This window comes from Oryctolagus cuniculus, chromosome 16, assembly GCF_051225735.1.
Source record: "Oryctolagus cuniculus isolate XC-2025 breed Fujian yellow rabbit chromosome 16, ASM5122573v1, whole genome shotgun sequence".
Lineage (NCBI taxonomy): Eukaryota > Metazoa > Chordata > Mammalia > Lagomorpha > Leporidae > Oryctolagus > Oryctolagus cuniculus.
In genome coordinates, this window is record NC_142882.1 from 4558678 (window position 1) to 4584719 (window position 26042).

The following is a 26042-nucleotide window of genomic DNA, read 5'->3' on the forward strand; positions in this document are numbered from 1 at the left end:
AACCCAGATATCCATCAACTGATGAGTGGATAAAGAAACCATGGTATGTATACCATAAGAATATTAATTAGCAGTAAAAAAAGAAATCATGTCTTTTGTAACAATGAATTACTACAAGAAATTATCATTTTGTCATAAAAAATGTAAATACCTACAACAATGTGGAGGCCCCTTGAAAACACCATGCAAAATGAAAGGTTACCTAAATCCACTGAGTCCAATATTTCATTTATATGAAATACTCAGGATAATTAAATCCAAAGAAACAGGAACAGATTGCTGGTTGTGTAACTGGCAAGACAAGGAACTGAGATTGACAATTAATGGATAAGGAACCTGATTTAGAGTGTTGAAAATATTTTAAAATTGGATAGAGGTAATAGTTGCACAATAGAATGAAAGGTCTAAATGTCATTAGATCAGTTTAAAATTGTTACTTTCTTTTTAATTATTTTCAGGTCTAGATGTAAAATCCCTTTCTTTTGTCTGGTATTGGCAAAAGTAAATCTAAAGCAAAATCGATAATAAACAGAAATGAGCAGATGGAAAAGAAGCCTGCATAAACACTTCTATGTATAATGAAAACTTGGTGTATGATTATCACATCATTTCAAATCCATACAAAATGGTATAAAATTAAGGAGTTCCAGGATAATGCATTATACACATGAAAATGATTTAACATGTCTAATATTTCCACTGAAATACTCCGAATATATTATAAAGCCAACTTTAATAGTAAATGAATAATGAATGAATAAATACACTAATGAATGAATAAAAACAGCAAACAGGGGCAGGCACTGTGACACAGCAGTTTAGCACCCTGGCCTGAAGCTCTGGCATGCCATATGGGGGCCGGTTCAAGACCTGGTGCTCCATTTCTCATCCAGCTCTCTGCTATGGCCTGGCAAAGCAGCAGAAAATGGCCCAAGTCTCTAGGACCCTGCACCAGGAACACCTGGCTCCTGGCTTCAGATCAGTGCAGCTCTGTCCAATGTGGCTAATAGGGAAGTGAACTGAACAGATGGGAGACCTCTCTCCTCCTGCATCTCCTCTGTCTGTGTAAACTCTTTCAAATAAATGAATAAATCTAAGAAAACAGCAAACATGTAACTCATTTTATTAAAATATGAATATTACAATGTCCACAAGGTGACAATGAAAACACAGAAATGAAAAGCAACGAAAAGCTTCAAGGAGAGCCTTTATTTGAGATCAGTTTGTGTTTGTGAAAATGAAACCCAGGCTAAGAAATTTATACACAGTATTATTTTTGAAGAGAGGAGGATTGGGATCAGTGTGAGTGTGTAGTGGTTATAACCACCACTTGTAACTATGACATCCCATGTGGGTGCCAGTTCATATCCTGGCTGTTCTACTTGGAATCCTACTCCCTGTTAATGATCCAGAAAAAGCAGTAGAAGATGGCCTAAGATGCTGACACTCAAATGGACAACGGAAATGATCTTGCTTTGGCATGAACCAGCACTGGGCCACAGCAGATATATTCAGTGTCTATCACCAGATGGAAGGTTTCTCCCACTCTCCCTTTCTTTTCTGTGAATTGGTGCTTCAGAACAAAAACATTTTAAGGGAAGCATAAACTGTTCATAAGAAGGTTACATTTGGCAAGTTATTTTATAACATCACAATGCAAAATAGGTTTTATAAATCTTAGTCTCTAACAACTGAAAACTGTGAGAGCATTAAGAGCTACACCTGAGAACATCTGTTTCCTTGGAAACTTTTCTGTCTCTTAATCCTTTCAAAGCATTCTTCTCCGGTCTGAAGAGAATAATGTAGCACTTGGGAACAAAGATGCAGCCTAGGAGCCCTGCACCAGAGGCCAAGATGGAGAAGACCTCCACAGCCACCATGACCTTCCCCTTGGTGCTGTGGTAGACAGGCAGGAAGGTCACCCAGACACTGCAGAACACCAGCATGCTGAATGTCAAGAACTTGGCTTCATTGAACTTGTCAGGCAGATTCCTGGCTAGGAAAGCCACAGTAAAGCTGGCCAGGGCCAAGGAATCCAGGTAGCCCAGGACACAGTAGAAGGCAGTGACTGAGCCCTTATTGCACACCAGGATGATGTGGCCATGCTCAGAGTGAGCATCTGTGTCAATAAAGGGAGGAGAAGTCCCAAGCCAGATGCCGCAGAGAGCCAGTTGGATCAGGGAGCAGATGGGAATAATGGAGTTAGATACCCCTGATATCAGCCAGTGTCTCATCCTTCTCCCTGGGGCAGTGACCTTGAAGGCCAGAACCACAGTGATAGTTTTGGCCAGAACGGTGGAAACAGCCAGAGTGAACACCACTCCAAACGTGGTCTGCTGGAGGACACAGGTTGTTGTGTTGGGATGACCAATGAACACTAAGGAGCAGAGGAAGCAGAAGATGAGGGCGATGAGTAGGATGTAGCTGAGACAACGATTGTTGGCCTTGACTATGGGAGTGTCTCGGTGCTTCACAAAGACTCCAAGAACCACAGCAGTGAGGACAGAGAAGCACACAGCTGTGCAGACCAGGGTCATCCCCAGGGGCTCTTCAAAAGACAGAAAGGTCAGTTTTTTGTAGAAGCACTGGTCTCGCTCTGTGTTGGCATACTGAAGATCTGGACACTTCACACACTGGTCCATATCTGGTGAGAAAAGTACAATAACATCATCCCAAGTTCAGTTATTCATCATTCAAAAGTACATTCTAGAATACCCAACATAGCTAGTTTAGGCAAATAGTCCTTATTTAATGTGAAAAACAGCATATAAAAATGACATATAAAATTATTGGCAATTATTTACGTCCATCTTCCTCATGTTAGCCAGAGTTAATACTTCGTCTTCCTAAGTACCTTACATAATGATGAGTACATGCTCTTTTTCTCCTAACAAAGCCCTAAGGGCTACTCTCTGAACCTATTCATGGTGCTTTAAAAACTTACCTTAGACTGTGTTATTTTAACAACACAAATTCATTCTTCATTATTACTTTGGGTTGGGAACTGATGATCAAGGTGCCAGAGGTTTGCATGTGTGGTGAGGGCTACTCAGCCCTTATACAGGGCACATTCTGCTGCATGCTCACTTTGACAAGAGCAAGCAGCAGCCCTCGGTTTTTAAGTTTTTATTTAATGATTGCATTTTTCATACATTCACCTTTAGGAATATAGGGGTTCTTTTCCCTATACCAACCCTCCCACTCCAACTCCCATCACACCTCCTTCTTCCTCTTCCTCTACCATCTCCTTCTTCATTATGGTTCATTTTTAGTTTGATTTTAAATACAGAGGATCAACTCTGTGTTAAACATAGATTTCAACAGTTTGTATCCACACACACAGACCACATATAGAGCACAGTTTGGGGACAAAATTTGCAGTCGATTCTCATAGTACAACTCATTAGGGACAGAGGTCCTACATGGGGACTAAGTAAACAGTGAACTCTGTTGTTACTTTAATAATTAACATGTTTATGTATGCATGATGTCAGTGTTCACCTGAGGCTCTTGCCATGGTCTGCCAAGGCTATGGAAGCCTTTTGTGACCAGAGGCTCCATCGGTATTCGGACAGGGTCATACGCAAAGTATTTGCTCTCTCCTCTCTTCAGACAAGAGTACATCCCTTTTTGATGACCCTTTCTTTCAACAGAGGTTTCACAGAGATCCTCCATGTAGTCTATTTTTTGCTGCAGAGTCGTGGCTTTCCATGCCTGAAATGAGCCCTTGTTTTAATGATGCTATTTCCTCTGTACTCTCATGGCCTATTCAACCACCCAATGGTTGCAGTCTTTGTTTTAATGAGTATTCATTTATTTATAATTTACATGAAAGTCACAGTTTCAGAAGGAGGAGGAGAAGCAGAATGGAGACAGAAAGATAGAAAGGGGAGGAGGACAGGGAGAAAGAGACAGGGAGAAAGGGAAAGAGGGAAAATGAGGAGGGGAGAGATCTGACACCCAAAAGACATTAATAGCTGTGCCTTGTCTGTTTTTATTTATTTATTTATTTATTTATTTATTTATTTATTTTTTTGACAGGCAGAGTGGACAGTGAGAGAGAGAGACAGAGAGAAAGGTCTTCCTTTGCCGTTGGTTCACCCTCCAATGGCCGCCGTGGCCGGCGCGCTGCGGCCGGCGCACCGCGCTGATCCGATGGCAGGAGCCAGGAGCCAGGTGCTTTTTCCTGGTCTCCCATGGGGTGCAGGGCCCAAGCACCTGGGCCATCCTCCACTGCACTCCCTGGCCACAGCAGAGGGCTGGCCTGGAAGAGGGGCAACCGGGACAGAATCCGGCTCCCCGACCGGGACTAGAACCCGGTGTACCGGCGCCGCTAGGCGGAGGATTAGCCTAGTGAGCCGCGGCGCCGGCCCTGGACCTTGTCTGTTTTGAAGCCAGTAACTGGGAGCTTCTTCTGGGCTTCCTGTATAGGTGTGAGCTCGAAACTTGGGCCATCTTCTGCTGCTTTTCCTAGCATCAGAAGAGAGCTGCATTGGAAGTGAAGCAGCTGGGACTGAAACTGCTGACCAACTGGGATGCTAGCATCCAAACCGGAGGCTTAACCTACTATACCACAGCACCAGCCCCAGGTTCCCACTCTTAATATCATGGACTGGGAGATATACTTTGTGAATTTGGGTTGCACAGAAATCACCTAGCAATCTCACTAAAACATATCTCTTTAAGGTAGAATCTGGATTATGTCATGATTGGGGAAAGCACTGATTGACAAAGCACCATTAGAAGGAAAATGGTCAGGTTCCAGAGAAACACAGAAGAGTTGTACACTTGATACCAGCTGGATTACTTGCCACCCTTGAACGTTTTCATCAAAGAACACACTAGGATGCTGCCTGTAATCAAAGTCAGTCTGTAGATCACCTTGAAACTTACTGGCATATTTCCACTTTCCTGTCTTTTTATCCTTAAACATGAATTTTCTCTCCAGCTCTGTCTGTATCCTCTTGTTTTCAATATATTGCTCCATTGATGACTGATGTCTCAACTTGCATATTTCTTCCAATATTTAGTTAGTCTTACCTTTGGATATTTCATACTTTTGAGGCATTACATGTGCCATCTTTCATAGGTTTGTTTTCCAGAATTGGTAAGGAAAATAACTGCTTTGTACAATTTTGTATACCAGCACTACTTAATTCAATTACCGATTCACTGATTTCATTACACCATCCCAATATCACTCTAAATGATGCCACTTTTAAATCTTCCTTTTTAGTAAGTTGAATGTCATTCTTTTTTGACAATATGCATGGAGCCGAACCTCCTGGGTAATTTTCTGTAGAAGTTGCATTCTTTCGTCAACTTTGTATCCAATCTCCAGCCATAATTTCCATGTTTTGTAGCATTCTAAAATTCACTTTAGGATTGAAAGCTAATCCTTCTTTTTGTCATGTTTGAGTGGTTTTGTTCTTTGTTTACAATTCATAGATCACTTAGATTTTATTAACTATTTTTCTTCAGTTATGCTAATTATTATTACATTCTTCATGTACTATAAACTTAATTAGACTTTATGAAAATCTTTGGGCAAGATGTAGCCTATTTAAAAATACTGTTAGATTTACATTGTTTGAGATTTCAAATGTATGAATTTATTTCAACAACAGCGTCTTACAATTTCATTTTGCTGAAATATATGGCAGTATTTGATACATCAACTTGAGACGTTCCCATAGAAGAAACAGAAATTTTACATTTTCCTGTTTGCTATAGGACCTGAGAAAGGAGTTCATATGAAAATTATTTATCACAATTCAAGTATTGGGAATTATTTTAATAACTGTGAGGATATTTGGATTTTTCAAATATTGCTCAACATATTTCATAGTATTTCTATCTGAGAATATCTGAATTTCTTCTCTATTTTTCAATGTATCAGAATTAAATGATTAATAAGCTCTAATATTAGTATTTTTATATCTAAATAGACCTCTTCAGCTCTCTTTGTGCATAGATACACACACACACACACACACACCCAGTAATCTTATTGTTCGCACTGTTCCATCTTGCTGAGGTTCATAGATCTTTCTTGTTTATGATCACCAACTTTAAATTCTTCCAATGTTTACTTACTTCAGTTTCCTTATAATGTCCACATTTTACCTTCAAGGGCTTGTGCTGAATTTGCAGTCATTGACCTACCTTGGTATGCATACTTATTTTTTTTAAAGACAGAGTTACAAAGAGAGGTAGAGACAGAGTGAGGTCTTCCATCTGCTGGTTCACTCCCCAGATGGTTGCAGCAGCCAGAGCTGTGCTGAACTGAAGACAGGAGATTCTTCAGAGTCTCTCATGTATGTGCAGGGGCCCATGGACTTGGGACATCTTCTACTGCTATCCCAGGCCACAGCAGAGAACTGGATCAGAAGAGGAGCAGCTGGGACTAGAAAAGGCATGCATATGGGATGCTGGTGCTTCAAGCCAGGGCTTAAGCCCACTGCGCCACAGTGCCAGGTCCACTAGGCATACTTATTACCGTGTATGTCAGCTTGTGTTCTTTTGATATAAAGTTTATAAATGTGTGTACATATGTAAGCATAAGAAGGTTCTTGAAGATTTATATTTTGAGCAGCAATGACTTTTGTCAAAGGCTAAATTTAGCCCCATTTATATTTGATGAGTATTATCCTCAGGATGATATACTGTATGATTTCTAACATAGTTTTTCATATAACACACAGTTTGTTTAGAGTTGTGCTTTCTCATTCCAAGCATGCTACACTTGAATTTGGTGAAAGCATTTTTACTTATACAAGCACAAAGAACTCAGACATGAGTTTTCCTATACTGAATTAGCACATGCATCACACTACTTCCATGGACAGTACTCTGTTGCCAGAACCCTTCATTATCAATAATGTTTCAAAAAATTAGAATGATACTAAATATATGGTACAAATAACTACTCATACGACACAAGCAAAAACTGGAAAATCTTTATGAAACATTTGATAGCATAACTCTGATTCATGGAAAAAATTTAGAAATGCCACACTGTTTTATGGGGTGAATATTCTCCAAACTTGGTTTCTATTCACTTTTTACCATATGTATATCATCCTGAACTCCAACATGGTCAGAATTTCAGAGACATTCAGTCTTTTATATGCTTTCATAAGTAATACAGAGAGTTTATTGTGGAAAGTTTTACCCTTTTATGGATTATTATTGATTACAGGGATTAATTTCTACCTGAAGGTGGGAAGAGTATTCTCAGAAGTTATATTCCACATATTTTATTTGCATGGATAAGTTGATAATTTAAGAAATAGGTGGTAACTTCTCCAAGAGGCAGGGACTGACATACCTGTCTGATTGGAAATCTCATTCTCAGGACAAGGTGTGCAATCAAAACACAGGCAGGCTTTCCCTCAAGAGGGGTTTTCCTGAATCCAGGGCTGCAACTCACACTGCATACCGAGCGTGGAGTCTGAGAAAAATCAGATGAGTGTTGGTCATAGTTCAGACTATAACTTAAGTTCCAACTAGAGGGTTTTCAAGTCCTGCAAACCTATTCACTTAAACTGTAATCATCTGTTTCTGACACAATGACAACATTCAATTTGATTTTCTTAAATAGATTCAAAAGATGTGGAGGAAATGTGTGTGTACTGTCCATCCTCAGACACTAAAAACATAAGAAAGTATTTGGTTTGGAAGTGGAGTGGTTTAATGTCTCTAAGTGTCTTTTTAATAAGCCATCCTGCACATACTCCCTTAGCAGTTGGGGTGTAACAATGAATCATGTGAAGCTTATGATCAGTCCAACTTACCTCTGTAAATCCTGTGGCCCACTGTATCAAATTTTCAGAGAGAGACAACTGTTCACTCTGTGAAACATATGGGGAAAACCACCCTACTTTAACCTTACGTCCAAAACCATATGGAAAATTCCAAAAGTTGAGAATGTCATATTCAGCTTCCAAATTTCTCTTCTGATTCAAATTCACTAGGTCACCAGCTGGATTGGTAAACTGGAGGTTCTTCAGAAATGTGTGCAACTGAAAAAAAGCATCATATTCTCATGAAGACTGCCCAAGTGATAACACACCAAACCCAGCTTAGAGAAAGCCAGTCTTTGTCTATAATCACAAATAAACAATAGAACCTGTTTAGGGCCACCCAATGAATTGAAGTGAAAAAAAAAAAAAACCCTATGAGAACTACATCAAGGTAAGTATGATTTCACTCATTTTTCTACAAAAACAAGGAGAGTCAAAAATATCTAGCTGTGAGATTCAGACCATTTCCAACAGTGCCGTCCAAGCTACCAACACTCATTTTCTCAGTGTACCTAGGACAACTAACTGTAATAAAGTTACTAGAATAAAGAACCATGCAAATTATATGAGATCCCTTATGTTCATTGTAGAAGAACATCCTCAGCAACATTTGGAAGTGAAAATAATTACCGTACCTCTGAAGTTGAAAATGGAATAACACAGTCTAGGTATTTCACATGTCAAAATTAAATTGACAGAATTGGACGATATTTTTAAGTCACAGCATTGATGCTTATCCAAATTACCTGCGCACTTTTCATTGGAGCCCTTTTGCTAATGACAAATTACAGGCAGAGGCTCATTTTATCCTGATTTTGCAGAAAGGTTCCCAAGCTACTTCGATTGAACACCTGCAGAAGCTCTTAAGGGGATCACTTCAGGAGTACATGTCAACAATGGAAACCAAGTTACCTGCCAGGGAGAAAATGCCACCTTTGCCCCATTGTTCCCTGGCTGCATTTCTACCTCTTGTAGAAGCATCTCATGTACACTATGGGCCACAGCGTACACAGCATTGTATATGTTGTAACTCCCATCACTCATGGTCATATCAAAATGATGCGGAGGCAAGGATTCCAAGGAGGCATTCAGTGGACAGTTCTCCAAAGTTTTACAGGATGCCCCAGTAACTGAGCAATTAAAAGCCAGCGACCAGAATTTGGAGAGGTAAGAGTCTTCTGGGTACTTGGAAGGGTTAGCTGTCCGAAGAAAGTTTTTGAAACCAGAGATCTCAGCATGGTGGTTTGAAAAAAATGAGGGTTCCATGGAATGAGTGCAGCAGGAAAGGTTCCTCAGAACTGGCAAAATCCCATTGTGAGGTGGTGACCCAGACTTTCCACATCATTAACTCCCCCCATGAATGAAAGCTGGCGCCTATGAGTGACTCAGTGACACAGAAAAGAATCACCACATTTGCTGATGATTTTATTATCTGAATTTTAGCACTATTTTGGTATGAAATTTGTGACTCTAGAGTGGCTGGGATCAATTCCACAAAGTCTACACAGATGCCATTCTTCTGCAACTCTACTTTCAAATCAGACATAAACTGAATACCTTTTGGGAGGTCTGAGATGGCCAAACCCACCCAGGTCCTCCCAAAATGGAGCATCAAGGAGACCATGCCATGGGCCAGAGAAGTGTCTTTGGGTGCCATCTGATAGAGGGAAGGAAACTGACCACTGTCACTCAGAAGAGGTTCAAAAGACCCAAGAGTCAGCTAAGGGAAAATGCAAGAAATCTATGTAAGGTTATTGTCATAGTGTAAAATATTATTCCTGAAAAAGTTAAGCAGATATTGGACGTATCAGATTTTAGGATATTTCATTTTTCTCATCTCCCACTACATATGAACTTCCAATGTTCATGAATCATTAGACTCACAGGTTGAGAAAGACATTTCTCCTTTACACTCACCCACACTTATGCTTCAGAACAAATGTGGCTAAGCCACAAAATCTCTGCACGCATTCTCTTTAGATCACATACTGTGTCAAATGTATAAGGTCTCTGTCACGTATTTTTGGTTCTAAGTAAGGCACCTAAGGTGATGTACTTTATCCCACTTTTTCACTACACACTCACCTGTGGAATTTTGTAGAGTTCCAGCAGGGTCCCCATTTGGACAGCAATGCTGCTTTCTGATATTACAGCAACAGACTTGCTCTGTTTCCTACATGTGTAATTAGGAATGTCCTCTTCCAGTCCCGCAAGCCAAATGAAGGGTTTCTCCGTCACAGTTATATGACTGTGCATGACATTATAAAGACCAAATCCCAAGGTCATGTTGGGTAAAAGATGGGGGTTTTTGTTGATCTCCTCAATAGCAAAAACCAAGGCCAGAGCATACTGGTAGTTTTTGGACTGAAACCTGCATGAAAGGCACAAGGATCTTTAAGGGAAAAGCCTCCAATCCAGATTATCATCAATTCTGTGATTACTGTGAAAGATGCATTAGTCATGGCTAAAAATTCATATGTTCTAATCCGTATGTGTAGATTTGCTGAGTACAGAGTGTGAACTATTGTTATTGCAGGACACATGTCCTCACCAGAACCAAAGCTGCTACCAACTTTTACTGGTTTCCAAGCCTAAATGATTCTGAAAAATAAGATCTGCTTTTACATCATAATGTCTTGGGCATGTTATCCCATGGTTGTCCATGCAGCCAAAGAACTTGATCTTATTTTTGGATGCAAACCTCATCAATTTTAATCATCGCTGGCAACAGCTACCTCTTCTAAGTGTTTGTATTTGATATATAAAGTAAATACTACAACAGGTTCTGGAATGCCCTCTCTAAAGTTCATGCACATCTAGAAGTACATTCCAGTTGTCAAAGAAAGCATGACAAGGAAAGTCACATCTTCCTACATCCACAAACTGCAATGATTCTTCATCTTACCAAATCATTAAGTGCTGCTTGAAATAGCAGTCATACGATCATAAGGCTGCAGGTTGTAATGGGAAGAGAGTAACTCACTTGAAGGCTATGTGATTGAAAAGAGGGATGATGTCAGAGCACTGATAATGGTAGATGGGAGTCTGTAATTGATCCTGAAAAATCTCTTCCCCATTAAACTTATCCATCAACCTCCATCACAAGCCATGAAAATGAAATCATATTCACAGCTTGAAAGAAGGGAAATAGTGAAAAGGGAGGAGTACTTTAGAGAAGCTGGAAACACTCCCTGGGTGAACATGAATCACTGGGCTACGAGGCACCTGATGGTTTTCAATTAAGCCAGTCATGCATTTAGAACACTAAACATATGTTAAAGTAAATCACTATGAGTGGTATCAGTATTTACTCCAAACAGGCCTTCTTCACTCAAGTTTTCTTACAATATTGAATATAAATAGCCTTCCATGTGAAGGAAATGATGCATTTCTACTTTTCATTATGAGTGATATCAGTATTTACTCCAAACAGGCCTTCTTCACTCAAGTTTTCCTACAATTTTGAATATAAATAGTCTTCCATGCAAAGAAAATGATGCATTTCTACTTTCTAGGATGTGACATTTCACTAAGAATGCAAATGAGGAGCCCCTTGTATTTATTTCTGATGTTCTGTGTGTTAATTCCTCATGAATAGACTAGGTCATGCACACTGCTTGTTAAGGGTCACTGTGTGCTCCAGAGGAAGTGACCGTTTTTCAGTTCTTGGTTCTTGCTGTAACATAGTATGTATATATGTATGCATATTATATACGTATTCTCTCTATATATTTATGTATAGGTATACTATAACCATGCATACAGTAGCTATATATATAGTGTTTTATGTATATATAGTTTCTATACATATTTGTTATCCAAATATGTCATTCATACTTTGTAGAATGAGGAAATTTGAAAATCATTGCTATGAATCAAATAAAATTCAGTTTTGTATTTCATATATCTGTTTCTCTCCTCATTACTATGACACTTTCATTGTTCTGCATCCTCTCATTTCTTTCTCCAGCTGCTGCCTTGTACCAAAATGTCTAGATGGCTCTTGGACACACTGGGATTTGTAAGAGTTTATCTCTTTTATGCTGTGTTCTTTATCTCTAAAAACAGTTTATCAGTAACTGTTGTATATTCTAAAGTTGGTGAATCTAACATTGGAAGGTATAGTGCCTAAATCTATTGACAGTTCAGTATTTCTTATTTTTCCAAGAATCATCAACACAGATATTTTCCCTGGGTTTATTAAGATTTGATTATGATCTCCAGTTTGCATGGCATACATCTTGGAGGAACTTGGTCTCTATTCATAGCCTCTTTTCCTACTAATGGAAATTCACTATCTCCTGGTCTCCGTCATTAAGGGTACACTTAAATGATGTGCTGCATGCATAACCATGGAGAATACTACTACTAATGAATAAATATTTCATGAATTGGATGCCATGTGCACATATCAAATTGAATTTATAAATTCAATGTGAAGTGAGTAATATTGCTACACCAAGCTAGTATCCATTAGATTTTTTCTGCAGAGATCTTTGGATAAATGCCTAAAATACTTCATCAGTTGCATCACCTTGGTGCCACCAACTATACTTCTCAAATCCATTGGCTTTAATGATACTGAAATGATCTATGTCCTAATACCTACCTTCTATCAAAGTTCTATGCAGCTGCAACCTACTTCCTGTAGCCTTACAGTAGAAACCAATTAGAAAATTGGCACCTTCATAAACAGGTTTGAAGAAAACAATTCTGCTTTCCTACAAGATACTATATTCTGTAGGCATGAAATTTATATATGCTATATATGTATATGAAACATTTATATTTGGCTACAAATAAAGTATCTTTAAGAGGGGCAGATACAGAATAATCCCCCTTAAGAAATCTATTTTGCCCAGAAGAGGCAGAATCAGAGAAACACTGTAAATGTATTAGATTACAACCATTGAAATTCTTATGGGTATATTCATCAGTAAAATATAATTATTATATTTGTGCAAAGCTGTTGCCCTGAGATTACTTTTATATAGAAAAAACTTTTTGAATCTTTTCTCCTTTACAACTGTAGAAGAAATGAAGTGTTCTCATGGCCCCAAATCTAGTACGTAGCAGAAAAGAGTGTGAGCACATGTGGAAGAGCTCATGTAACTCAGTTCATTCATTTCAGTGCATGGGTTCTGTAAGAATCTGCTACTGAGGCACAATAGGCCCCTGAGCTGATGAACCTGGACAGGGAAGGATATGAGGATACCAACCAGATTCTGGTTCCCCCTCTGATGAGATAATATTTCCTGAACCATCCATGGTGCCATGCAGAAAGAAATGTCTGCTTCATGCCCCAAATCAATTACCAGCAGTGTTTAGGAGGGACAGAAGATGGACAGGGCAGGGATACAGAACATATTTGCCTATAGAATTGCAGACCCAATAACAAGTAGCTAATATGTAAATAAATGGAAAATGGTTATGGCAAGGAGAACTTACCATCTGAATGTGCGATATTTGCTGAAGCTCTTCATGATTATGGGAACCTCATATGTGTAAATGTGCAAAAAAGCAGCAATCTCAATATCTCCATCCTTGTAAAATCTCTGTTCCATCTGGTAATAGCAGTCGGTACTATCCTGAGAAGTCACAAGGGGAAACAGCTGCAGAAAGAGCAACGGAAAAATCAAAGGAAACATCTGTGAAAAACCCTATGAGACAAGAGCACTGGAACATGCAGGGTCATGCAGGTAGATACACAGTGTGTGTGTGTGTGTGTGTGTGTGTGTGTGTGTGTGATTGCTTGAAAGAAGCCTCTTTAATACTGCTCCATCTGACCTCTTTCCACCAGCTGTCCACTCATCCATGGGGGAATCTGATACTTTTCTGCCCTGAGGCTCTGCAGTTCAGGTCTTCTGTCCTGGTGGAAAACACAAGAAGGAAAACATGTTTGTGAATCATCCTCTTCACCCAGGTGCCAGGATTTCCTCCAAGTCCATGGATACAAAGACTCAAGGGAGAAACTCCTGCTAGTTACATTTGACCAAGGGCTTTGTCAATAAACCACTCCATGAACTTTTGGCAATTATGTACCAGGATTGCATCAGAGGGCATGGAGGGAGGCATCAGGTGAGGCTTTCAGTAAGCTTTCAGACCAGAAATCTCCAGTGTCACACACTACAATGACTCAAAGTGCAACAGGGCAGCCTCCCTCAAGCAGTGTTCTGGGCAGCCACACATCACTTTGATAGCACATGGACCCCAAACCAATCCTGTTTACAGAGATACCCACTAGGACATGTGGTTGTCAATCACTGTGCAACCAGTAATCAGCCTGAATTCAGATATGTCCATTCTGCATTTCTAATCACTTCATCTTTAGTTGTAAAACATAAAAAACTTCCATGTTGCTGTTAACCAAGGTAATCCCATGATGATCTGTTTTTGCACCTACAACCTTGGTTGATACTCTCATGAGAACCTGGGATTATTTGAGTACTTATTTATAGCTTTTTACTCTAGGCAGAGAATACCAGCTGGAAGTCACCTCTTTATTCCCACCACCACAAACACCAAGGGCAGGATCATGCCTGCAGACACCTGTACTTCTTGAATGCAAGTGACTTTCAGGATGCTTATGTAGGACACCATCAGTGCAGCTAGGTACTATTAATCCTTTGCCAAACCACAAACTGCACAACACAAGAGTGAACAAAATGGATACCATGTCCTATAGGAAATAATGAGGATCAACACTGACTAATCATTTGTGCTTGTATACCTGTGTGAGGTATTGCCAATGTAGTAAATCTAATAAGGGGGGTAGAGAGGGCATATATGAGAACTCTATTTTTCCACTCAAAAGTTTTCTAAACTCAAATTACTGTAAATGTGGTGCCTAATATTTTAAGGCAAACACATTTTTCATTGCTTAGCCACTGCTTTGATGCCATTAGTGAGATTTTGATTAGGGGTACATGCAAAGTGAGATGCAGTATAGGAACAAAATACCAAACAGAATTCAGTGACTTGCCTAAAAATGAAAATATAATTTCTTGATGAGTTAAACTTATTACTGATACATTGATGAAGCTTGTTGTCTATTCAGTTATACAAGAAAAATAAATCTAAATCAGAGAACAAGCATCCACTGTTCTCTCTAATGTGTAGGAACTAAAAATAGAGTCAATCTGAATGCACTTGATTCACTGAAAAGAGATTGGGAATGGAGAGGATGAACTCCATGCAATGAGGAGGCTTCAGGAAATCCATGGAAAATGTGTGTTATGAAACAGTTATGGATGAATTTTAAAAAATTGGCATCCAGATATATTCAATATTTTTGCTTAAATGTTTCCTTCATATTTAACATTTTCATCTTCTATATCCTTAATGCCGCATTTGATATTTTATAGATTGTGATGAATGCTTCAATTTTAGAACTCCAGACTTATTTCAGGGAAATATATATTCTAATTGCATAAACTTATATGGAATCTGAGATCATACATTTATGTCAAATTGAACTTTAGCAACATCATAAAAGTTGATAATATTTTTTTCTATTTGAGACTTCTAATAATTAATATTGAAGTCCAATATCATGTAGGTTACTACAAAGCAATTTCCAAAAACAAAAATATGTGGACATTTGAGTGGGTAGGTACAGAGTTCTCTGTGTGTACAGGGAACACACACACACATGAACTTTCACTCATTCCACATCAAGAACACTGTCTCCAATGGACTATCCTGGACTATCTTCTCAGGCTCAATACACTTCAAATCAAAAGTAGAAATTGCTATAAGTACATTGTAGCATTAATGTCATAGCAAGCAGTAAGGGAAACTGACAAAATCCACAATGCAGAGATGAGCTGGCGTGTCAGCACTCACTGTATCAATTCTCAGTAACTCCAAATTAGCTATGCTGGTATGCAAAGTCTACAATACGGCATTTTTAACCATTTTGAATTATGTCCCAGACAAAAATCCCCACATCATCCATCTTCTAGCCATGCTTAATCTGATGCAGCTCCTCTGAATACAACAGAACATGACACTTTGCTAGGGTTGCCATTTATTGTAATCTATCAGGAATCTGTTTCCACCATTATCCATCTAACCTAGGAATAATACTGCTGATTACTGAAGAGAGACCAAGATGGCTGAATGAGAAGGACATACTGTTATAATCTAGGAGGAGATATAAAAGTAAAAGTGGAAGAAACACATTCTCATGGGAGAGTTAGAGAGAAAACCATAGTGGGAATTCTATGGAAGGAAGAAGAATGCTGTGGATCAGTGTGGAAGTTGCAGACATGCAATATGTTCAAGGACACAACAGAAAATCCCAGCAGCCAAGAGCCAGAGAAAGCAACAGTGTTGGAGAGGGAGGGGAGATCAGACTGCAGTGCCTGAGCCACTGGTTATGTAATTGGAGGGAGAGATTTTAAGAGTCAACCACCTGAGAGAAAATTGGAGAATATGGCTACATATCCTTCCAGATACATGTTTCCAACATACAAATTAAAAAAACAGAAGGGACAATACAAATATCATCGAAACTGCATAGAGGAATTGAACATACATTGCTGCACAAATAGAAGAGCCAAAGACCTTACCAAGGGTGCTAAACATTAGTAAACTTGTAATACTATTCAAAATCACACTGAGATATCACCTCACATCTGCTCGATTGGCTACAATAATTTTTGTTTTTGAAGATTTTGTTTGAATGGAAGATTGAGAGAGTGAATGTGAGTGATACAGTCAGAAAGAGAGAGAGAGAGAGAGAGTATCTTCCATCCCATGGTTCACTCTCCAAATGATCACAACAGCTGGAGCTGAGCTGATCCAAAGACAGGAGGCAGGGGCTTCTTCAGGTCTCCCAAATAGCTGCAAAGGACCAAAGACTTGGGCCATCTTCCACTGCTTTCCCTGGCCACGAAGGGCACATGGATCCTTAGGGATCTTTGGTAAATGTCTCCAACCATGATTATTATAAACTCCAAACTTAGAACTACTAGAGACTGAATGTTTTGTGCAAATATGTGGAGGTTGAAAGACTGCTCTGTAGCATGATCATAGTTGATGAGGTCTTTGGGTGGAAATAGCAATTTTTTATGGCTTACCTAGTTCTTTCTTGCAATTTTCAATATGAGACTGCAGAGAGAGTTTGTTACATCTCTCTAACAGGTGAAGACTGTGAGAAGAGGAAAGGAAAACTCTCTTTAGTGGAGGCAGGAAACGTGTCTTGGACAAACACCAACACCAACCTCATGTATATTGATCCTGGTCTTACCAGCCTCAGCAATTCTGAAAAATAAATTCCTTTTGTTAGGTCACAAAGTCATGGTATGTTGTTAAATGGAAACTAGATGACTAACACAACGAGTCAATTGGGATGAACACTAGTTACTCTCATTTATGTCAACAGATGGCTCTCCCAAGTCCTTGGATTTTGTATTTGTAGCAAATGCCAGAACAGGCTCTGGAATGTTCTGTCTAAATTACATGTACCACAAGGAAGAGAAACTGATTTTCAAAGGAAAGCAAAATGAACTAAATACAAATCAATCTTGCTGAATTTTGCACATGTTCCATCATGGAACAAAAATGGTTATTTATATTAGCACATCATTAAATGACTCCTCGAACAGCATCATCATGAACATGGCATTGTGCAAGGTCTTGGGAAAGAATAACTCACCTGAGGGCTATGTGGCTAGCAGAGGCAGGATATCTAAGTGTGAAGAATGGTGGAGTACAAGGCTTGGCATTTATAACTGTTAAGCCTCCTCCTTTTCAAAACTGGGCATTAGCCCCCACCCCAAATCAGGAAACTAATTCAAATTCAAAGCCTGAATGAAGGAGAATCTTAAATGCAGAACATTTAGAAGATGCCAGAATCACTGGGGGGACTTCAAGTACTGTAGATCAAAAGGCGCTGCACCTAGTGAAGCTGAATGGCTGCCATCTAGTTTTCTATGGAAATCTGAAAAGTATGTTCATATAAATAATGACTATTGGTAGCAGTTCTAACTGCAAATAGGTCTTATTCTCTGAATCTTAACTCAAGACTTGCATGCAGATTGACTTGCAGGTAAAGAAAAACATCGTGTATTTCTACAGGCACTGACACAAAACTTCCCCAAGGTTAGAACACAGGTGCCCTTTGTGTTTCAAGTGTCCTGAGTATTCAGTCATGATGAACAGTCTGTTTCATGTTGACGGCTTATACATGCTCGTATGTTCTGACCAGAAGAGGTATCTTTCAATTGTTGGGCATAGGATTTTATATGTTTCCAACATGACAAATTGTAAACTTGACTTTTCAAGTATCTCTTTATTATCTATGTTGCTTTCTGGGTGAGATAAGTGGAAAATTCCATTCTAAGCAAAAATATATTTTCTGATCTGTATTTAGTCTTTCTCTTCTTTGTCATTCTTCCAGTTTTCCTCTAATTGCTCTGTCCTCTTCATCTCCTCCTCCTCTTCTCTGGAAATCTGTATATGATCTCTGCCAAACAGGCTTTTGCTGAGAGTTTGCAAGTGGATACGATATATCATTCCATCCTTTATCTCTTCGAACAGGTCATCAGTGGTAAGAAGAGATTCTGACACTGGGAAATCTAACAGTTGGGGGTTTAGTGGCTAAAGCAGTTATTTTAAATTTAATATTCTTTTATTCTGCTGTCATCAACAATGTTTATTTTTCCTTCACGTGTCTAATGAGGTTGCTTTATAAGGTGATTCTTGCATGATTTTTCACTTGTGAGTTGCATGTGTCCTTATCACAATCTTTTCCTCCACTTAAGAACCATGAGAGTTTCACCTGGTCACGGGATAATCCCATGTTGAGTGATTTCATTTCCATCTCATATCTCAGAGTTTATCTGGGATTTCAACATTAAGTTGCCCCAGATGCATAGTGAAATACACATAAATCTTTTCCTTTTAGGATGGCTCTTAGCCTTTGTCTGTTGTTTTGTCTGCAAAAGCATTCAACTGTTTGCAATCCATATCTTTCTTCCTGGGGTTTTCTCATCTAGAAAATTTAGGGAAATAATCCAAATCATACTCTTTGAAAGACCTTGATTTGTGTTAAATGAAGAAGGGAAATATAAAAACACAAGGAAGTAGAATTGGGCAGAGTCTCCCACTCACCACAGGATTCCTGCCTCTGTCTTCTGATGAGAAAACAGTGTGCACAGTGCTGAGGCACCAGACTTTGGCTGAAGATCAATTTAGGGGCATTCATTATGGCAGATGTGTGGATCTCTGCAAACTTCAGGTGTCGCTCTTGAAGAGCTGACCTGAGAGGTTCCACAAGAAGGAGCCCTTAAGTCCATCCCGTAACCCTTCAGGTGCATTTACTGCAGTCTTGCAGGCAAGGTCAAATCCATGCTGCCTCAGGCACCCTCTAGTGCCTGAGGGCGGTATTGACCCTGACTGAAAGGAAGGGAGACATGGGCATAAGAGCAGCAGACAGCTCCAAATCAAGACTGGGTCAACTGAAACATCCAAATATAATGGAAAGGATCTCCATGGGAACATCAGATGGCCATGCAGAAATAAACATGTATGTGTACAGGAAGTCTGAAAGACTATTTAGATAAGATAAGAGTCGGTGAACTCGAAAGGCTTTCATAGCCTTGGAAACTCATGACTGGAGCATAGGGAGATTACTGATGCCATAAACAGGAGTGTCAATTTGTAAAGTCAACAACAAGAGTCACTGTGCACTTACTCCTCATGTAGGATCTCTGTCCTTAATGTGCTGTGCATTGAGATTTAATGCTATAACGAGTACTCAAACAATATATTTCACTTTGTGTTTCTATGGGGGTGCAAACTCCTCATGTAGGGTCTCTGTCCTTAATGTGCTCTACATTGAGATTTAATGCTATAACGAGTACTCAAGCAGTATATTTCACTTTGCATTTCTATGTGGGTGCAAACTGTTGAAAGCTTTACTTAATGTATACTAAACTGATCTTTATATATAGAAAATTGAAAATGAATCTTGATATGAATGGAAGGGGAGAGAGAGCAGGAAAGGGGTGGGTTGCGGGTGGGAGGGAAGTCATGGTGGGGGGAGCCAATGTAATTCATAAGCTATACTTTGGAAATCTATATTCATTAAATAAAAGTTTAAAAAAATGCAAAAAAAAAGACTATTTAGATAGGAGCAATGGGATTGTAGTAGGTTTCCTTTTCTCTTTATAAATACTTAGATTCACTTGCCTTAAGGATACTATTGAATAATAAAGGATAACTGGCCAATTTCACATTGAATTTAAAAATGAATGCCAATGTGTTTCCTTTTTAATGAAATAAGCCTATCATAAAACAGACAACTCATGAAAAGTAAGTCAGCATAGAATATACTATTCAGATAATGTATAAACATTATGATCTAACTTTGAATGATAGAAATTATAATCAGATATATTATTGGCACATTAACTCAGGACTTTGTTTTTGCATGCAAAAATATAGAATTTCAGTTCCAATAATCTTGCCTTTACAAACACACATACATACACAACAAAATTGTTTTGAAACTCAAGGACTCAGATACCAATTGACTTGGATATTTGAAGACACACATGCTAATGGCTATTCATACGCAACTGAGTATGACTCAGGAAGTGTTGCTATGTTCTGAGACAGCCACATAAAGTTATGATACCTCCCACCCAAGTGCTTCTCAGGCTATAGCTGCTGAAGACACTGTTGGAGGGTTTGGGGAGAAAGAAGTAATTGTATGAGGAACTGATGACTCTGCTGGAGATGATGGGGACATTTAATTTAAGATGCCTCAGTTAGGGAAAAGGCTCTCAAAAGGTAGTTGGAATCTGCATGATCTAGTGCTTCACCACTTATCTTTGAGAATAATGGAAACTGGAGCTGGGCAGTGGTGCAGTATGTTAAGTTTCCACCTTGAGTGCACACACTTTATAACCTCTGCTGTAGAGCACTAGGGAGAAAGGTACCCTAATCCACAGTTGGTGGGAATGTCAGATGATGCAGCACTTGGAATACAGTATGGAAATGTCTGTGAAAGAAAACATATCTGCCATATGACCCAGTCAGCTGACTCCTAGGAATTTACCCGAACAAAATGAAATCAGCATGAAAAGGGGTCATCTGTACCCCCATGTTCATTGAAGATCAATTCAAAATAGCTAAGTATGGAATCAACCCAGATACCCATCAACTGATGACTGGATAAAGAAACCATGGTTTATACTCTAAGAATATTCATCAGCAGTAAAAAAAAAAAAAAAAAAAGGAATACTGTCTTTTGCAATAACATTGATACAACTGGAAACCGTGATACTTAGAGAAATAAGCCAGTATCAGAAAAGACATGTACTGTATGTGTTCTCCTATCTGTCATAACAAGTGCCTAAAAAGTAATGTATTGGAGTGAAATTGACAATTGGAGATTCCATGTTTGTTTATAGCCTTTGTCTCTATTTTTGAGGAATACTGTTGGTTTCTTCCTACCATTGTAGAACACTTTACATATGGTAGGGTTAATCTCATGGGTACAAAGTAAACTAGAAAAGGGTTCTTTGTAAAAATAAAGAATGGGAATAGGAGAGGGAGGGGAAGAAGCATAACAATGTTGACAGGAGGGAGGATTAGGTGGGAAGTATCACTACATTCCTAATCTGTATATATGAAATTCATGAAACTTTTATACCTGAACTAAAATTTGTAATATAAACACATTGAGTAACTTACCAACAATAAAAAAAAAAATTTAAAGGCAGAAGTTACAACAAAATACAAGTAATTCATGACCAATGGGAATAGAATATGATGGACATTTCTGCACAGTTAAATATATGACCAGAGGGCATTACAAAGGATCCTAATCAGCAATAAGTATGGAGAAACCATTCTACACCAGAAGGAGCCTACACCTTACATCCACTACATGGGTACAATAAATTGAGAAATTTTTCAAGTGATGTAGATAATGTAGGGAATTTGAAATCTTCAAATGTGATAGAAAGTAACAGCACATATGGTATGGAAGGCAGTTGTCATCTCCTTAGCAACTTCAACACAAAATTAATTTATGACCAAAACATTCCACACCTGAGAGTACACTCAAAAATTAGAAAATATGCAAAAATCTCTTCCATATCAGTGTTTGTATCCAAACAGCCAAAGTTGGAAATAGCACACAAATCAGTCTATAGTTAATTGGAGACACAAAACTCAAAAAATTACAACAAGGATTTATCAGTTTGTCATGAAAAATGCAGATACTTGCAATAATGTGGATGCCCCTTGAAAACACCATGCAAAAATGAAAGGTCATCTAAATCCACAGAGTCCAATATTTAATTTATACAAAACACCCAGGACAATGAAAACCATAGAAACATAAACAGATTGGTGGTTGTGCAAAATCAGTTTTTCAATCTTAGTTTCTAACCATTGAAAACTGTGATTGCCTTGAGACCTACAACTGAGAACATCTGTTTCCTTGGAAACTATCCTATCCCTTATCCTTTCAAAACATTCTTCTCAGGTCTTAGGAGAATAATGTAGCACTTAGGGGCAAAGATGCAGCCCAGGAGCCCTGCACCAGAAGCCAAGATGGAGAAGACCTCCACGGCCACCATGACCTTCCCCTTGGTGCTGTGGTAGACAGGCAGGAAGGTCACCCAGACACTGCAGAACACCAGCATGCTGAACATCAGGAACTTGGCTTCACTGAACTTGTCAGGCAGATTCCTGGCTAGGAAAGCCACAGTGAAGCTCACCAGGGCTAAGGAACCCAGGAAGCCCAGGACACAGTAGAAAGCACTGGTCTTCAAAGAAGGAGGTACCTTTCTCTGAAGGGAGGAGAGAACCTCCACTTTGACTATGACCTTGTCTAAACAAGATAAGAGTCGGAGAAGTCAAGTGGCTTCCATAGCCTTGGAAACTCATGACTGGAGCAAGGGGGGATTACTGAGGCCATAAACAAGAGTGTCAATTTGTAAAGTCAACAACAGGAGTCACTGTGCACTTACTCCTCATGTAGGATCTCTGTCCTTAGTGTGCTGTACATTGAGACTTAATGCTAAAACGAGTACTCAAACAGTATATTTCACTTTGTGTTTCTATGTGGGTGCAAACTGTTGAAATCTTTACTTAATGTATACTAAACTGATCTTCTGTAAAAAAAAAAGGAATTATCAATTCCCAACTTGACTTTCACTGGGATTAAACATGACAATAGGTCTGATCTGATTTCATCATCATTTAAAAAAATCATCTATTATTTTTCACTTTATGTTTCTGTGTGGGAGCAAACTGTTGAAATCTTTACTTAATGTATGCTAAACTGATCTTCTGTAGATAAAGAGAATCGAAAATGAATCTTGATGTTAATGGAAGGGGAGAGGGAGTGGGAGAGAGGAGGGTTGCGGGTGGGAGGGACATTATGGGGGGGAAGTCATTGTAATCCATAAGCTGTACTTTGGAAATTTATATTCATTAAATAAAAGTTAAAAAAAAAGAAAGCACTCACTGAGCCCTTCTTGCACACCAGAATGATGTGGCCATGCTCTAAGCGTGCATCTGTGTCAATAAAGGGAGGAGAAGTCCCAAGCCAGATGGCACAGAGAGCCAGTTAGATCAGGGAGCAGATGGGAATAATGGAGTTAGGTACCTCTGATATCAGCCAGTGTCTCATCCTTCTCCCTGGGGCAGTGACCTTGAAAGCTAGAACCACAGTGATATTTATGGCCATGATGGTGGAAACAGCTATGGTAAACATTACTCCAAACGTGGTTTGCAGGAGGACACAGGTTGTTGTTTTGGGATGACCAATAAACACTAAGGAGAAGAGGAAGCAGAAGATGAGGGCGATGAGCAGGTTGTAGCTGAGACAATGATTGTTGACCTTGACTATGGGAGTGTCTAGGTGCTTCACAAAAACCCCAAAAACCACAGCAGTGAGGACAGAGAAGCACAGAGCTGTGCAGATGAGGGTCATCTCAAGGGTGTCTTCAAAAAACAGAAAAGTCACTTTATTTGTAGAAGCACTGGTCTCACTCCATGGTGGCATCTGATGATCTGGACACTTCATACACTGGTCCATATGTAGTGAGAAAACTACAATAACATCATCCCAAGTTCAGTTATTTCTGATTCACAAGGTTCTTCTGGAATACCCAACTGTGCTATTTTAGGAATATTCTGATTTGATGTTGAAGACAGCATATAAATGACATCTAGGAAATTATTGGCTGTTATTCATTCCCAACTTCCTCATGTTAGCCGCAGTTATTACTACACCTCCCTAAGTACTTACATACTGATGGATACATTCTCTTGTTCTCATAACAAAGCTCGTTCCTTCTTAACCTTTCTTACCAAGCACACATTTCTATACTTGTGATGTTTCCATCTCCAGTTTCCTGGATTTACATTTTTTAACTTTTTTTTTAATGAATATAAATTTCCAAAGTACGACTTATGGATTACAATGGCTTCTCCCCGATACCGTCCCTCCCACCCACAATCCTCCCCTTTCCCACTCCCTCTCCCCTTCCATTCACACCAAGATTCACTTTCGATTATCTTAATATACAGAAGATCAGCTTAGTATACATTAAGTAAGGATTTCAACAGTTTGCTCCCACACAGAAACATAAAGTGAAAAATAATAGATGATTTTTTTAAATGATGATGAAATCAGATCAGACCTATTGTCATGTTTAATCCCAGTGAGAGTCAAGTTGGGAATTGATAATTTCTTTTTTTTTTTTTTACAGAAGATCAGTTTAGTATGCATTAAGTAAAGATTTCAACAGTTTGCACCCCCATAGAAACACAAAGTGAAATATACTGTTTGAGTACTCGTTATAGCATTAAATCTCAATGCACAGCACATTAAGGACAGAGATCCCACATGAGGAGTAAGTGCACAGTGACTCCTGTTGTTGACTTTACCAATTGACACTCCTGTTTATGGCATCAGTAATCTCCCTATGGATTTACATTTTAAAAATAACCTGTTAAGAATCTAAATTAAGATAACATTTTTAAATAAGGTAAGATATCAAATTTCAGCCTATGTCACTTTAAGTAGTATTTAACTATTTTTCATGAACAGTTTATGAAAACATATTTGTTAAACAAACCCAGTAGTGGTATAGAAATGATGAGGCATTTTTCGATTATCTCACAGGCCAAAGAAATAAAAGTACATAGTTTGCCTCCTGGCTGGAACAGGCATAGAAATAGAAGTGTACTTCAGGTTCTAGGTCTCCTGAGTTTGAGCTATCTCAAAACTCCCACTGACTGTGTCATCTAGATGTGCACTGAAGCCCACAGGGAAGGGAGAAAGGTGAGGGTGGGATTAGCATGTGTCACCCATTCTCACTCAGCCTTCCACACCTGTAGCCTAGGATATATATTTGTCAAACACACACACATGGAGTGATCAATTCCCTTCCTGGCGTGTGTGCTAGACTGGGCCTCTGCCTTGTCAAATATATACTGCAGCTTTATTCTTATACATAAGGAACAATAATAGTTCTATGCCTCTCCTTGAGTCTAATCTATTAGCCTTGATTTTGTCAATGAGCTTTCATGGTGAAAGCCTTAGCAGAGGTGTTTGTATGCTAGAGTGCTACCACCTACATTGGTGACTACATGGGTTAAGTCACAAAGAAGCAAGGTGTGGGAATATAATTCTCTCCAGTAAAACTCTGAGGTATTTGACAGTGGGGACTCTAAAGAGAGAATGCAAAAGGAAGATGGGGGATACTAGAGACATGCTGTGACTTGTCTATGCCACATGAGGACTGTATCTAATGGGAGTCTAGATTGTGAGACAGACTGACTGCAAATGAGATGGACCTTAACCCAGGTCTAACAAACTAATTATTTAGGAATTAGCTATTAATGAGACTAAGAAATCGAGTTTCTAGAAATTGTGGAGACTTGAAGAGGTATAGAAAGCATTTAGAGAAGCAGAGAGAGAGAGAGAGAGAGAGAGAGAGAGAGACAGAAATCTGTTGAGATCTGGGGTAAAAGAAAGACTCATAGAGGCATGGAGCTGGGAGCCCATGGCCTCACTTCAGAATGTGCCCAGTCTCACCGACAGATGATCTCCAGGAAGGAAGAACAGAATGCAATTTTCAGCCAACATCTGAATGGGCAATTGTGATCTGGAGTCCAGTCAGGGAGTCCTTGAAAAACACCAGAGAGTGTCCCTGGCCTGAATTTCAAGGTTACTTCAAACTTTTCTCCCAGTGTGATGTG

The 26042-nt window shown here is 39.1% G+C and overlaps 1 pseudogene; it reads right to left on the minus strand.

The window, feature by feature from the left end:
* Positions 1-1709: 1709 nt before the first annotated feature.
* Positions 1710-23766, minus strand: LOC138847790 (vomeronasal type-2 receptor 116-like; annotated as a pseudogene).
* Positions 23767-26042: the final 2276 nt, after the last annotated feature.